The sequence below is a fragment of the Chlorocebus sabaeus genome, chromosome 1, assembly GCF_047675955.1.
Source record: "Chlorocebus sabaeus isolate Y175 chromosome 1, mChlSab1.0.hap1, whole genome shotgun sequence".
NCBI lineage: Eukaryota > Metazoa > Chordata > Mammalia > Primates > Cercopithecidae > Chlorocebus > Chlorocebus sabaeus.
In genome coordinates this window covers 116,037,306-116,054,394 of record NC_132904.1, presented here as the reverse complement: position 1 = coordinate 116,054,394, position 17,089 = coordinate 116,037,306, and the positions used below count along the sequence as shown (strand labels likewise).

General features: G+C 47.5%; 1 pseudogene; it reads left to right on the top strand.

The window, feature by feature from the left end:
- Positions 1-1,358: 1,358 nt before the first annotated feature.
- Positions 1,359-17,089, top strand: part of LOC103248641 (spliceosome RNA helicase DDX39B-like) — a 36,109-nt pseudogene continuing 20,378 nt past the window's right edge.

The following is a 17,089-nucleotide window of genomic DNA, read 5'->3' as shown; positions in this document are numbered from 1 at the left end:
ACAAATGGACTCAAAATACCCTTACCTGCCCTGCTAGTTCTAATTAGAACTAGGAGACAGACACACACACACACACACACACACACACACACAGAGAGAGAGAGAGAGAGATGTTTGTCTTCTCCTCTTGTGGGGTCCTTACACCACCAGCTCATTTTTACCGTGGAGAATCCCCAAACTGATACAAACTCAAGACATTCCATATCAGAATTAAGTTTTCTCTAAGGCAGTGATCAAAGCGATCTTATTTACCAAGGAAATTAAGAAGGCTCCAGGAGGAATTGCCATCTAGAACCAAACTCATCAAACTCAGGTGCTTTCCTTTGTTTTTTTCTAATGAGTTTTAAGCTGGGCTCCCCTTGGGACACGAGTAAAGCCTGCCGCTTCCTGAAGTTCCTTCCTTCCCACTTCCTACCACTCCTCGGCCAGGCTCTCAGGACCCTGTCAGCCAACCCACCCTTTCCCTGCACCTCCCAGAGAGCACTCCTCACCTTCCCGACTTCTCCTTGGGCTGCTGTCTCCTTACCATCTCCTCGACTGCTGCAGCTGCTACCACCAACATGCACACACACACGTGCACACACATACACGTGCACACACACATGCACACACACGTGCACACACATGCACGCACACATGCACGTGCACACACATGCACACGTGTGCACACATGCACACACATGTGCACGCACACATACACGCACACACATGCATACATACGTGCACACACACATGCACACACACGTGCATGCACACACACTGCTGTCGCCACTCGTGGGGTTCTCTCTCTGCCTTTGTGGCAATATGGCTTCCCTCTTCCCTTCCACTGGAACCACTGTGGCCCAAGCCATGGTCACTTCTCTGTCCTCATCTTCTCTGACTTCTTAGTGGCCTTTGACCCAAGAGAACCCCCTTCCTTCTGGAAACACTCTCTCCTCTGGGCTTCCCTAACCTCTACTGACCTGGTTCTCCCCTCTCCAACTCCTTCTCAGTCCCGTTGTCAGACATCTTTCCCTGACCTCAAAATGCTGGAACAGGAGGTTCTTGGGCTAAAAGTGCAGTTTCACCACATCGTCACCAACACTGCATCTTATTTTTATTTTAAAAAATCTTTGCTAATCTGAAGGCAAAAAACTGTTTCATTGTTTAAATTTCTATTTCTTTCCTGTAAGACGACTCGCTAGGGCCTTGTCGTAGGCCATGGTAAAAAGTTTGGGCTTTCTTCAAAACTCCAACAGAGGAGTAGCGTAATTCAATTTTCACCTTCACAACTCCCTCTGGCTGGCGAGAGGAGGCTGAACTGAAAGGAGACAAGGACAGCAGTGCCAGCAAGAGAGGACAGTCACGTTGGCTGGGGAGGCAGTGCAGGGCTGAGAAACAGAGGGACCTGCATGGGTTGGTGGCAAGGGTGCTGGAATGAGGGGAGGGGGAATCAGGGATGACCCTTGGGTTTTCAACCTGAGTAACTGGAAGAGTAGTAACAGCTACCGCTTACAGGGGATGGCCATGCATCAGATGCTGCTGCACAGGTTATGCATGTTTTCATCTGCTTCTCCTCCACTCTGGGGAATAGGCGCTGTTGGCTTCCCATTCCATGGTCGGTTCTCTAAATACATGCCCAATGTCAAGGTTGTTGTGTTTTTTGGTGGTCTGTCTATCAAGAAGGATGAAGAGGTGCTGAAGAAGAACTGCCTACATATCATCGTGGGGACTCCAGGCCGTATCCTAGCCCTGGCTCGAAATAAGAGCCTCAACCTCAAACACATTAAACACTTTATTTCGAATCAATGTGATAAGATGTTTGAACAGCTCAACATGTGTTGGGATGTCCAGGAAATTTTTTGCATGACTGCACAATGAGAAGCCGGTCATGATGTTCAGGGCTACCTTGAACAAAGAGATCCGTCCAGTCTGCCACAAGTTCATGCAAGATCCAATGGAGATCTTTGTGGATAATGAGATGAAGTTGATGCTGCATGGGTTGTAGCAGTACTACATGAAACTGAAGTACAACCAGAAGAACTGGAAGCTCTTTGACCTTCTGAATGTCCTTGAGTTCAACCAGCTGAGGATCTTTGTGAAGTCTGTGCAGCAGCACATTGCCTTGGCCCAGCTACTGGTAGAGCAGAACTTCCCAGCCATTGCCATCCACCGTGGGATGCCCCAGGGGCAGAGGCTTTATCAGTATCAGCAGTTTAAATATTTTCAGTGGTGAATTCTTGTGGCTACCAACCTACTTGGCCAAGGAATGGACATTGAGCGGGTGAACATTGCTTTTAATTATGACATGCCTGAGGATTCTGACAGCTACCTGCATTGGGTGGCCAGAGCCGGCTGGTTTGGCACCAAGGGCTTGGCTATCACATTTGTGTCCGATGAGAATGATGCCAAGATCCTCAATGACATGCAGACTCACTTTGAGGTCAATCGCAGTGAGTTGACTGATGAGAGAGACATCTCCTCCTACTTTGAACGACATGGTAGAGGACTCCCCCACTGCAAAATGTGACCATCTGTCCTTCAGGAGAGGACACATCAGGGTAGGGGTAAAGGAGACACCAGTGGCCCCACGCCTGACAGCTCCCACCCCATGGCTTCCTTCTTTTGCCTCACCACCACCCCTGAACCCCCATTTCTGATTTGTCAGAATTTTTTTTTATCAAAACTAAAGATAAAATATATATGTATATATAATATTATATATTATACTTATTTATTATATACTGTATAATATACATATATATTTACTCTACTCATATTACATACTGTAAATATACCATAGTTGAGGGCACTGAGCCCAGCAAGGCCATGCCAGAGCCAGAATTCCAACCCCGGCAGTCTGGCTCCAGAATCCACAATCCAGTAGCCACGCTCACGGCCTCTATTGAGAGAGTTGAGCACTTAGTGAGATGGAGAAGACTAGGGGTGGAGGGGGGTGGTCCCAGGGTGGGAACCCCCAGGGTTGGGGCCCATGCATCTGCATTCTTCAGCCTCCCAGTGGCCTGACTATAGGCAGGCTGTGCATAATACTCCTACTATTAAAGCCTTCCAGAAACATGCAAAGAGGCAGGGGAACAGAGGAGGAAGACCTGAGCTGTTTTTAGGAAGCTTCTTCAAGGGCAGGAGGGTCTTAAACTGAGACAGGGAGCTCTGTCTACAAGGAGATGCAGATTTAACACTCACTTTGTCTAACCCTTTCCTCCTCCACACGCCTTCCTTTCCCACTCATGCACCTGACCCTTGCCTCTTTGAGACAGATTTACTTTATTAATTAAAAAATAACTATGCTTTTTTAAATTTTTTTGACGGAGCCTCACTCTGTCGCCCAGGCTGGAGTGCAGTAGTGTGATCTCAGCTCACTGTAACCTCTGCCTCCCAGGTTCAAGTGATTCTCCTACCTCAACCTCCCGAGTAGCTGAGATGACAGGCGTAAAAAATAACTGTTTTCTTAATTATAAAAGTAGATATTTGTAGACATTTGAGAAACACTGAAATGTAGGAAAAAATTCCCATAGGTCACCCAGAGAGTTGCCACTGACATTTCCGTGTTTATTTTAGATAGAAAAACGTCATTTTTTTCAACCAGAATCATAATATACATTGAGTTTGTGTCCTGATTTTTTTCACTTAAGATACAATGTAAACATCTTCTTGTGTTGTTCAATATTCTTCTAAACCAACAATTCCCAGAACTACATGGCAGCCCTTGTCTGTGGGTGCCATCATTTAACCAACTCTCTCGCGGTGAACATTTCTGTTGTTTCCAGGGTTTTGTCTCTATAACTAAGCCCGTAATGAATTCCGTGTGTATGTAAACTGCTGCATGCATCTGATTATCTCCTGGAGTGGCCTTGCTCATCCTGAGTTTTGTAAGGTGTTTGATGCACGTCCCTTGCCAAAGCCCTCATCCCAGCCCCTGTCACCTCTCACCTTTCCTGCTGCCATAGGCGCCTACCTGTCCTTCCTGCTTACTCTATTAACTGCCCCTGGCAAGCCATGGCAAGAGGATTGCTTGAGCTCAGGAAGTTCAAGACTAGCCTGAGCAACATGGCAAAACCCTGTCTCTATAAAAAATACAAAAACTAGCCAAGCATGGTGGCACACATCTATTGTCCCAGCTACTTGGGAAGCTGAGGTAGGAGGATGGCTTGAGCACAGAAGGCAGAGGTTGCAGTGAGCTGAGATTGCACTACTACATACCTGGGCAACAGAGTGAGACTCTTTCTCAAAAAAAAAAAATTGTGGGGGTCAGGGGAGAGCATTAGGGAAAAGAGCTAATGCATGCTGGGCTTAATACCTAAGTGATGGGTTGATAGGTGCAGCAAACCACCATGGCACACGTTTACCTATGTAACGAACCTGCACATCCTGCACCTGTACTCTGGAACTTAAAAAAATAATAATTTTTTAAAAAGATGAAAAGATTCTAGAGATCTACTGTACAACACTGTACATGTTAACAATACTATACTGTATACTTAATGTTTTTGAAGAGGGTAGATCTCATGTTATATGTTTTTAAAATAACAATAAATAATAATTTTACAAAACGGTGGCAGTTTAAAAAAAAATTTAAAAAAGCAGTAAGGGCAGACTGTGTGTGCTGCCTCTGCTGAAAACCTAGGAGGGCCCCCAGCACCCCAGGCGGGTCAGCATTTGCAATGCATCGCCCACCCGCCAATTTCTCCTGCTGCTTCCCGCCATGCTCCCCTCACCCACTCTGCCTCTCTGGCCTCTTCTCAGCTCACCAAAAATCTCTGCCACTGCAGGACCCTTGCACATGCTGTTACATCTGCCAGTGCCATCTTGTTCTCTTCCTGTGGCTTGTTTCCTCTCTAGCATTTGTGACTCAGCTCAAAGCCACCTTCTTGGAAAAGCCTTCACTGACTTCCCTTCACTCACCCTCTCCCCTCAGCTGTGTGTGTGTGTGTGTGTTTAAGGCATTTTTTTTTTTTTTTTTGAGATGGAGTCTTGCTCTGTTGCCCAGCCTGGAGTGCAGTGGCACAACCTCTACCTCCCGGGTTCAAGCAATTTTCCTGCCTCAATCTCCTGCAGGGGCTGGGACTACAGGTGTGCACCACCAGGCCCAGCTAATTTTTGTGTTTGTAATAGAGACAGAGTTTTGCCACATTGGCCAGGCTGGTCTCGAACTCCTGACATCAGACGATCTGCCTGCCTTGACCTCCCAAAGTGCTGGGATTACAGGCGTGAGCCCCCACACCCGGATCCTTTCTAAGGCTCTTTACATTTTGTAAATATTTAGTTGCATTTTGATGTGTTCATTTCAAGTTTCCCCTGATAAATGGCGCTCTCTGCGGGGGCAAGGACTTAGTTTCAGTCAATGCTATCCTCCCAGGTTCTAACCTAGTGCTTGTCAAAAAGTAGGTTCTCGGAAAATATCATCCAATTGTCTTCCAAAAAGGTTGCACTCACCCTACCCTTCTGCCAGCAATGCATGAGAATGAAGTTTCACTAAATCCTCACCGGCACCAGGCATGATGCTTTAAAAACAATTTTTACTAATCTGATGGCAAAAATAATAGTTGATTATTTAGATTTGCATTATTTTGACTGTTAGTGAGGTTGAACATTTTGAATGTTTACCGGTCTTCTTTTGTGATCAATAATAAAAAGGCCTGTTCATGACCTCATTCATATAGCTGGTCCAGAAAAGGGCCTCAGCTTCTGAACTCTTCTAGAAGTAAGCATTTATTCCTGAAGTCTAACCTCAATCCTTCCTGCTGTTGTTTCCTTTTTTCGCTTCCTCTTAATGAGCTCCTTGTGGGGCTGGCGAGAAAGCACATAAGTGCCCTGTCACTGGGCGTCCCTCTCCTGCCTGCCTCTTCTGCCCAGTGTTGGGGAGCAAAGCGTGCATGTGTCCCCCTCCCTATGCCCCCAAGCTCTGAGCGGCAAATTAAATGATTCGATTCGAGAAGACAGGCTGCTCTGGTGAGATGCAATCATCTCTGACTAAAATCTCTTTCTCAGATATATAATGGTCTAATCAATATTAATAGAGAGGCTTATCTGTTTTCCTCATCTCCCATGTCCTTAAGAGTAGATAAAATGCTTGTAAAATAGGGTCCTATTCAGCATATACTGATTGCTTCCAAAACGCATTTTCTCAAGATCTGTCATCAAGTGAGAGTCATTACTGAGCAGCTAGGCCCAGCACCACCGTTGACAAATTTGGGGAAGATTCTTTGATTATTTGGCCCAACATGTGATTTAAGGGCTGCAACTTCTTTGGCTTCCAAATTTGTTCTTGTCTGTCCTACAGGGGGATCTTGGAAGCTGGTGGAGTTTTTAGATAAATGCGGGTTGAGAGGAGGGGAGGCTGAGGGGTAGGCTTTGGAACTGACGTGCCATCTTGCCTTCTTGAGAGGAGACCACAGGGCCTTGGGAGGTGAGTAAGTGCCCTGTCCCTGGCGGTAAGGAAGGAGCAGTGAGCAGACACCCCTGGCATCCCATATTCGAGGCTCATCTCCACGGGGAGGAGAAGCCAGAAGAGGACAGGGAAGCTTCAGAATGTGGGCGGCTGGGAAGGTCAGCTGGGCCCTAGGCGGGGATATGTTGAGAGCAGAGGCCTGGACTTGGCATCCCAAGGCACGTGTCATGATCGGCTTTGCCACTAACTAACTGTGTGAGCCTGGGTAAGTCACCCAGACTCTTTGAGTCATTTTGTTTTCCTTAATCTAGGAAGAGCCCAGTGCCTTCCAGTCTCAAGTTCTTATCCCCCATCCACCCCAATTTTCATAATGGTGCCACCCAGCAAGTGGTTCACACAGTGTGCATAAAAATCATCAGGGTAACAAAACAGAAAATTAGAACCAACTTTAAAATCCACAAATGACTAAGCAAGCTGCAAACATGTGGCAGACCACTGGGTCAGACCCAGCGTATCACATACGACATGCATAACATGTAAACCAGTGCAACCATTTACATGGAGGTCTATATGTACCGACACAAAAAGTCTACCAAGTCATATTGCTGGGTGAAAAAGCAAGTTGCAGAATGACTCATACACTGTGAGGCGTGGGGAGAAACAGAACACGGTGCATGCATGTCTGCAAATGCTTAAAGAAAGTCCGAAAGGATGTAAAAAGCTGATAACAGTGGTTACTTCTGAGTTCCCCCCTGCAGGGAGGGGTATATGATCAAGATGGGCAGAGAGAGTCAAAGGGATTTTTAGCTTTCTCTGTAATCATTTGAATTTTTGAAAGGGGAAAGCCATTCATCCATTTCTTGTATAAATAATGATTGTTAATAAAGACACTTAGGTCAATTGAATTTCCACATGGAAAGAAGTTTATCTTCATCCCCTATTCCACATTATCACAACCACAAAAAATCCCAGATGGATCACAGACCTAAGTGTCAAAGGCCTAATAATGAAGCTTTTACAAGGAAACATAGAATATTTTCAAGAGATGGTGGTAGGAAAAAAAAATTTGAACAGTACATAAAAGGCATTCACTAGAAAGAAAAAAAGCCAATGAGTTAGATTATGTTAAAATTAAGAAATCTTCAAAGAGAAGGTTCCTGCTCCCAGTGTAAAGCTGATGGCCAACTGGCAACCATGGGAGGAGAGCCAGAGTTGGAAAAAATCATCGTTCTGGAACGATCGCAGTAAAGATCGGTTCAGGCAAGAATCATCAGTGGATGCTAAATCCAGAGGACGTTTTGATGAGAAGCAGAGTATTTGCATGGTCTCAACCTGCACATCCCCACTGGTTGCTTATTAGTTTCCAGGGAAAAAATTGTAACTATACAATGGATAAATGGGACACCACCTTGACAGGATGATTAAAATTAACATCAGTCATGAGGGACATTGTGTGGATCCAGGTGTCCGACCCTAAGAAGGACATATCATTTATATATTATTCCATTCAGCAATGCAGTATTACCTCTAATCATAATAAAATATCAGACAAACAAAATGAGGAATGTTCTATTTAAAAGGGAAGTGGGGGAGAGACTGCATTCTTCAAAATGTCGATGTCATAAAAGACAAAGAAAGGCTATGGCGTGTTCCCAATTAAAGGAGACTAAGGAGGCATGACAACTAAGTCCAATACCTGATCCTAGATGGGATTCTGTATTGGAAGGGAAAATGATAAAGTACATTATTAAATCAACTGAAAAAAATTGGAACGCAGGAGATCAGATCAAAGTATTGTATCAATGTGAAATTGACTGAAGCTGATAACTGTAGTATGGTCACATAAGAGAATATTCCTAAGAAATGTATATTTATACACTGACCTATTTGGGAGTGAAGAGTTGCCATGTATGCAACTTACTCTGCAATGGTTCAGAAAAACGTGTGTGTGTGTGTGTGTGTGTTTGTATGTGTAGAGAGAGAGAGAAAGGTGTGGAAAGAGGGTGCAAATAATAAAGAAAATGGTGTAAAATGGTAACAAAAGGTGAATCTGAGTAAAGGCTATAATAGAACTCTTGTACTACTTTTATTCTCATAACTTTTTAGTGAATTTGAAAATATTCCAAAATAACTTTAAAAATAGAGAGTGAAACAGCATGCTACAAAACGGAATAAAATATTTGCAATACAGATGTCCAACAAGGAATTCATAATCAGAATATAAAAAGAATTCCTGCAAGCAAGAAAAAGATAAATTACCCACTAAAAAAAATGGGCAAAAGACTTGAAGGAACACTTCACCAAAGAGGATATTTGAATGGCTAATTAACACAAGGTGCTCAACTTCATTAGCCATCAAAGAAAGGCAAATGAAAACCAAGACACAATATTGCCATACACCCATTATAATGGTTAAAATTAAAAAGGCAGGTAATTCCATGTGTGGCCAAGTAAATAGAGAAATTGGAACTTGTCATTTCTGGTGGGGCTATGAATTAGAACAAGCCATTCGGAAGAGTCTATGGGCTGGACACAGTGGTTCACACTTGTAATCCCAGCACTTTGGGAGGCCAAGGCAAGAGGATTGCTTGAGCCCAGAGTTTGAGATCAGCCTAGGCAACATAGTGAAACCCTGTCTCTACTAAACATAAAACAACAAAAATAGCCAGGCAAGGTGGTGCACACACCTGTGGTCTCAGCTACTCAGGAGGCTGAGGTGGGAGGATCACTTGAGCCCAGGAGGTCAAGGCTGCAGCGGGCTGTGATTGCACCACTACACTCCAGCCTGGGCAACAGTGAGACCCCATCTCAAAAAAAAAAAAAAAAAATAGTTTGGCTGCATATTAGTTATCTATTGCCATGTACCAAATGACCACAAAACTGAGTGGCTCAAAACAACAAACACCTATTATCTCACAGTTGCTGTGGGTGAGGAATGCAGCAGGCCAAGCATGGTACCTCTGGTTTGAAGTTTCTCATGAGGTTGCTGTCAAAACTGTGAGCCAGAACTGTGGTCTCATCTGAAGGCACGACTGGGAAAAGGTCAGCTGCTAAGTTCACTCACATAGTTGGTGGCAGTATTCAGTTCCTCTTAAGCTGTTAGCTGGAGGTCTCCCTCAGTTCCTTACTATGTGGGCCTCTCTCTTCATGGGGCAGCTCCCAATATAGGAGCTGGCTTTCTTCAGAGTGGGCAAGCAAGAGACAGCACACGAGACAGAAGCCACAGCGTTTTCCTAATCTAATTTCAGAGGTGACGTCCCATTACTTCTGCCATGTTCTATTGTCAGAGGGGAGTCAGTAAGTCCAGCCTACACTTGAGGGGAGGAGATTACACAAAGATGTGAAGACAAAAAGGAGGGGAGCACTGGGGGCCATCATAGAGGCTGCTACCACAGACAACATCTTTGAAGCTGAACACAAGCACATACTCTGACCTAGCAATCCCACTCTGGCAGAACTGCATGCATATGAGCACCAAAATATTATACAAGAATGTTCATGGCAGCACTATTCATAATAGCCCAACTGGAAACAGTCCAAATACCCATCAACAGAAGAATGGAAAAATAAATTGTGTATAGTCATACAAAGGAATACTACACATCAATGAGAACAAACTACAAGTACATGCAATATAAATAAATCTCAAAAACAGTGCTGAGGGAAATTTTGCCAGACACAAATGACTACATAGTGTATAGTTTCATTTATATAAAGTTTTTAAAAAGGGGGACAAAATGAAATTAGAAGTCATAATGGCGGCTGCCCTTGGTGGAGGAGGGGGAAAGCCTGGAAGAAGGCAAAGGGAACTTCTGGGATCTCGAGGTGTTTCTGTTTCTGGATCAGATGCTGATTTTCCAGGTGTGCTCACCTTGCAAAAATCCATTCAGTTGCACATTTATAAATACGCACCTTCATGTACATAGCCTTCAATTAAAAGCTTCCATTAACAAGAATAATCTGGAGACTTGTTGTTAAGTTCAGATTCTAGAATCACTTATGGCCCCTCTCAAAATCCCAAATCAGTGAGTGAAGGTGGGGTGAGTAGAGGTGAGTTGTCCCAAAATCTACCTTTGGAACAAGCTACCAGGTGAGTCTCCTTGTTCTGGGTCACACTTGGAGAAACACTGGCAACCAATTTCCGTTTTAATAACAAGGCAATTCTGAACCCAGGAGGCAGAGCTTGCAGTGAGCCAAGATTGCACTACTGCCCTCCAGGCTGGGTGACAGAGGGAGACTCCATCTCAAAAAACGAAAACAAAAACAAAACAAACAAACAAAAATAACAATGCAATTCATGTGTATGTAGTGACAGCATGGGAGAGAGGGAATATTGTAGTACAACCATCGTTTCAAAATCTCCCTTTGCCTCTGCCTGAGGGTATATAATGTGGGGCCCAAAATCTGTCCACCAAAAGCACCTTTCTTTGGCTCTTTAAAGAAAGTTTTTAAGAGTCAGGTTCCTACTAGAATAGTAGGAATACCATGGGTAAGGAACTTGCCTGTCTTGTTCACTACTGTACCCTACCCAGCAGAGTGTCTCACTTACAACAGGTGAATGAATTAGCTGACTCATTGAATGAAACATGAATGGCTGAAAGATTGAAATATGGTTTATCACACGTACGCATACACACACGTCACATGCACGTACACACACACACACACACACACACACATACACACAAAGCATGATGCAGAGGATTGTCAAATCCCATGCGGGGAGGACCCGAAGAAAGGATCTTCAGTCAGAAGGTTTCATCCCCACTAGGAGTCTTTCTCCATTTCTTCCCAGGGATGTCCCTAGTCTCCTGGTTGTATGATGATGCCCAAGTATCTCAACCTCTCCACCTCTCCTGAATACTTGTGCTACTCATCACCTCCACCAGATAATATGGTTTTGGTTTCAACTCCCGAGGGTTCAAACTGCCTTCCCATCACCATCAGACTCTGGGGCAGTGGTTATTGTGATGGAGGAGCTATCTCTCAACATCTTCAGATTGGATGTTCATACCTGCACAAAACTCATGACAAGGATGTCTTTTCAGAACCTCCAGGCTGTGAGTACACAGCCCAGCAGTGCCCCAGCTCTTCTGTGCCTATTCCTACCATAGCAATTACAGCATTGATTGACAGTGTCCGTATCTATATTGTCTCCTATAGGAGACTGCATTCCCCAAGGCTTAGCCCAGTCCCTGGAACCTCATAGGTACTTTATATATGTTTGTTAAATTGCCTGAATGGAAGGAAGTAAAGCTGAGAGCCCCACCCTTGCCAGGAAAATTTTACTTCCTAGTCTACTGGGCCTGTTCTTACCTAGACCCTGTCACCACCTCCCTCTCCTCACTGTGCCTCCTCCCCTTCCTGGGCCCTTTTCGTCTGCTCCCATTGAAGCTCAGCACCACTCCCTGCCTTTCCTTACCTTCACCTGGGGACAGGGGCCCCTTTCTCAACATAATTCTCACCTTCATTATCCTCCACAGCCTGATCACTGGACCAAGCCCCCAGCCTTGCCAATCAAGCATCTTCTCCAGGCCTCCTTCCCCAAACCCATCACCACCCTCTCCCTACGGAGATACTTCCAAGCTGTGCACACCTCCCACGGGGCCTGAGAAGGGAAGCCTCCCCATTCATACCCTCACTCCTACTTTCAGAATGGAAATCATCAGCCCAGTTTAGAACCACATGTGGTTAAAAACTTTAGAGAGGGGAGGAGCAGACAGGCAAGATAGCCAAGGGTCACGAAGAAACTTTTGGGGAGTGATGGATGTGTTCAGTATCTTAATTGTGCTGACACTTCACAACAGTATCCATAAGTCAAAACCTATCCAATTGAACACATTAAGTATGTGCCGTATGCACTATGTCAGTTATGCCTCAATAGAACTGTTTTACAAAAACAACCAAAAAAACCAGGAGTAACTTTGGAGAGCATGCAGCCTGGGGTTCCCAAAGGGGGTTTCACATCAGAATTACCCAGGGAGTTCGTTAAGAAGATGCAGATTTACCCTCAGAAGAACGGAGTCCTAGTTGTTAGGGGTGGGGCCCAGGAATCAAGGTTTTCTCAGCAAACTTCCCAGGTACTCCTGACGCAACCAGCCTAGCACTTAAAAACCAGTGATGCTCGGTGTGGTTCTGGACCAGCAGCGTCAGCATCATTGGGAGCCTTAATAGAAATGCACATTCTTGACCTATTGAGTCAGACACTCTGGGTGGGCCCCAGTAGTCTTTGGGTTAACAATCCCTCCAGGTGATTCTGAAGCTAGCTACAATTTGAGAACCACTGATTCAGACCAAAGTGTCATTTAATTGATGATGAAAATAAAGTCCAGAAAGAGGAAGTGACTCACACAAGGTCTGTCAGAAGATTCTAAGAGTACAGTCTTGACCTTAAATATTCCATCTCCCTGGCCAATACTCATGCTGTGCTTTTCAAGACAAATGGAAAGTTCCAAGAAAAAGTATATGACTGGCCTTAGAGTAGGCTGAACTCTGTCCCCAGGGAGTTACAGAGACTTGGCCATGACGGACCTACCAGGGCAGCAGGTGTGGTGAAGGCATAGACAGCCCCTCACTCCCTCGTGGGGTCAGTGCTCCTGTTAGTGGTTACTGAGCACCCCGCTGTGCCTGGCCCGTGCCGGGTGCTGAGACACAGGAGGAATAGGACAGCGCCCTTGTTCTCTGGGGACTCCCCATCCAACAGGGTGTGCAGAGGCCTGCCCAGACCACCATGATAGGCTGATACAAGTAGCGGAGGCTCGTCCAGACAGGGCACAACTGTCTGGAAGAGGGGACACCCTGCCCAGCTCACCACACTTGTGCTTCTGCTCTCCCACTCCCCTGGACCCTTCCCTTGTCACCCGTCTCTCTGGCCCCCCATGTTCCCAAACCCAGTCCCCTCACTTTTCTTCCCATCAGCACAATGAACACAGGCTGCCCTTTTATATGAAACTTTAGAGAATAAACAAAGAAGATACCAGAAGTCTGGCTGCCACAGACCAAATTTCCAATCCTGCCAAGACCAGCAACTCAGTCCCTAGTGCTTCCTTATTCCACAGAACTCAGTTATTCTGCAGCAATTCCTTCCTCTCCATTCTGATGCCCATCCTTTCCTAAAATGTAGCACCAGGTGGACAGGATCTGGGCAAGCGGTGGGTGAGAAATGGGCTTGGACCCCTCAGCCCTCTCCACAACCAGGCCTGGAAGCCCTGACCTCTTGACCCCATTGCCAAGAGCAGATCAAGCTGCTTCTACAAAGGCATTTCCAGAAAACGTTGGCCACAGGACAGCAGGGAGAAGAGCTTCAGGAGAGAGGAGGGCATGGCTGGGTGCAGAATCAGTACAGGATGCCCTATGGAGGGATTGGGAAGCTGGAAGGCTCTCTCCTTCCATAGACCCATTTGCAAATCCCCTTACACCCATTATACACAGTAATCCTCACAATAGTCTTTAAAGAGGTAGAAATAGTCTCAAAGGGGTGCAATAGCATGCCTGAGGAGAGGAAATAAATAAACATTGACCTGGGCTTACTGCATTCTGTGGTAGGCAGAAGAAAGTCCCTCCCAAGGCATCCACCTCCTGGTCCCCAGAGCCTGGGACTATGTGACCTTCCACAGCAAAAGTGACTTTGCTGATATGATTGAGTTAAGGATCTGGAGATGAGGAGATTATCCTGGATTAGCCAGGTGGACCTAGGGTAGTCACAAGGGCCCTAATAAGTAAAGCAAAGGGTGGGGGGTCAGAATCAAAGTGCTGCAGCCCGGGCGGACTTCACAGGCTCTGAAGAGGGAGGAAGGGGCCACAGGGCCAAGGAACCACAGACTCTGGAAGCGGCGAAGGCAAAAACCAGGCTCCCCTTCAGAGCCTCCAGCAGGAATGCAGCCCTGCCCACACCTTTGTTTGAGCCCAGCGAGTCCCATTTGGACTTCTGACTCCCAGAACTAGAAGATCATAAATGTGCATTGTTTAAGCCACTAAGTTTGTGGTAATTTGTTGCAGCAGCGAGGGGACACTAATCCAAGTCCCCAACAGAGGGCAAAGAAGTTTACCGACAACGTCTCCTGGGATGGTCTCAGCAATCCCGTGGTCTGGTGTTATCTCCCGTTTCACAGATGGAGGCACTGAGGCTCGGAGGGTGGAGTGGCCTGCCCCAGGCCACCCAGCTGCTCTCAGGGCTGGGCTCCTTAGAAGCAGAGTTTGAGGCAGAGATTTGGGGGCGTGTGGCTTATTGAAGGAGCTCTCTTCAGCAAAACCTGTAAAGGAGTGAGGGAAGTAGCGATGGGGGCTCAGGGCAGTCAACCCTCGACCTGATGCATGTGTCACTCTGGGGCATTAATCAGCTGAGAAAGTTCTCCCCACGCCGGCAAGGGGTTCAGCCCTTTGTACGCTCGAGTCGGCCAGTCGTTGGGTGATGGCTGCAGTGAGGAGGGTTTGGAGGTAACCTCCCGGGCTCGCACAGGTCCCTGCACAAAGGGAAGCTGTGGATGAGCACACCAGCCCGGTAAAGAGGACACGGGCAGGTCACATGGTGCTACACAAGTGTGGTCATGCCTGTGGCCAGGAGTATCTGTGGGATGACCAGGAAGCAACGTGCCATCAGTGTGTCATGGAGCAGTGGCTGGCGCCAATGTGTCCCGGCACTGTGAGATGCCAGGGAGGGGTTAGGTGCCCCTATGGTGCCCAGACCTCCCTGTCCCAGCAGCATCCTCACCCCATTCACCCCATGAGTAGGAGCTGCCTCCTGGAAAGGGAAGCTGCAGCGTCAGCACCTTCTGACAGCAGCACCTCGCCCCTCCCACCGGCTCCTGAGACCAGAGCCTCAAAGGGTTCCAATCCTCTGAGGAAACTGAATGTTAATGGTGTTCACAGTTCCCTTTCTTCCCTCTCCTCCCCACCCTCCTTCTTTTTGAGCCTGTCCCTGAAGCTATTAATATCCAACTTGAACGAAATGGCAACTGTATTTCAATATTTCAACTTTCCCATTTTATTTGCCACAAGCGGGGTTGTTTATCCACAGGCCGTGAGAGGAGCGGGCTCTTTCTCCATCCCAGCCCGTGCTCTGATGGCTGATAATACAGAACATAACGGCCATTACCTGGGCTAGGCAGAAACTGAGTGTTTCATTTTCTGCGTGTTTTCTGTGGTGGGGGCTCCTGCTCCCACCAGGAACCCTCACACACGTGTCACAGGCTGGTCTAATGGAGCAGAAATGGGTTATCCGGGGAGGGCTGGCTGCGGCCACAGGGAGTGCCGAGAGGGTCTCCGCCTATTGCCACTCCCTGCCACAGGCTGGTGGCCCAGGGCCCTCAACAGGACAGGACAAGGGTGGGAGGGTGGAAGGCACCACAGAAGACGTGGATGTCAAGGCAAGAGACTGGAACACTGCCCAGAGGATGACCAGGGCCGCTGCACCTGCCATTTGGAGAGGAGTCTGCTGTGCCTGATGTCTTCTCAGCCCTTGAGGATCCTAACAAGAATGCTGGGGCTCACCCCCTTCCACAGGTGGCGAAACTGATGCCCGGTTAACCTCATCCTTGCCTGTGGACACCGGTGTGTGTCAGTGACAGAGCTCAGGTCTTCTGACTCACAGACTCCCCCACCTTGGGCTCCAGCTCCCCGCTCTAGGGTGGGAATAAGACGAGGCTTCCCGAGGCCAAGCTGCTCTTCCCTTCCAGACCAGCACCTCCAGCCAGCAGCCAACAGCAGCACGTGCTTCCCACCAAGCCCCTTGGCCCCCAAAACCCAGTCTCCTCCATCACACCAGGTGGCAGGCGAAGGCCAAAGGCTGACTTTAACCCCCTAAAGCCAAATGCTGCACCGTTCTTCCCCTAGCCCAGGCACCCAGCCCCACCAGTGCCCCAGACAGTAGTGGGGACCAGTTTGTCCCAAAGACAGGCTGACCTCACTCCTGATGGGAAGTTAATCGGGGGCCAATTTGCCTGGGACAAAGGGACCCTGGAAGACAGAACACCCCAGATTGCTCCTGGGCGCGGCTAATGGGCCACGGAGCTGTCTGCCAAGTTCACCCGCATGGTGGGTGGTGCCCCCTCCCCAGGAGGAGAGCTGGCCATGTAATTACTAGAAGCTGCTGCTTGTGTGGTGCTCCTGCTGCATGCCATGCGCTGTGCAAGGAGCTGACATGTGTCATCTCATGGAAGCAGCACATCAGGTCTATGACAGATCACATGAACGAACAGTCCCCACTTATTAAGGCCTTTTTCTTTATATTGCATCCTCTTAAAAACCTCGAGAGACCATCATGACAGACAGAATGAGCCTCTGTTTGCTGGAGAGGAGGGTAAGGTTCAGAGAAGTTAGGCAACTTCAGGGTCCCCCAGCTGGTCAGTGCAGGGCTTGTCTCTAGGCCCGTAAGAGCCCAAGGCCTGAGCCGTTTCCACCGTGGCTCCCACAGAGGGTACCAGAGGCAGGCAGAGGAGCGCTTCCATGTCCAGGACAAGTCCACACACTGGGCACTGGCCAGGAAAGCTTCAGGTGCCCACCCCCCACAGTCACAGACAGCAGCCCACGCAGACAGCCAGGCTGTCAAGGACACTTTGCCCTGGGAGGAGAAAAGAGCCCCGCCCTGGCCTGCCCAGGACACTGCACTCATGAGCCCACACTGGGAGCACATTCGACTCTGCAGGAGGCACTTACTGAGCACCTAGTCCTGCCAGATTCTGTGCTAGTTTAAAGGCACATGGC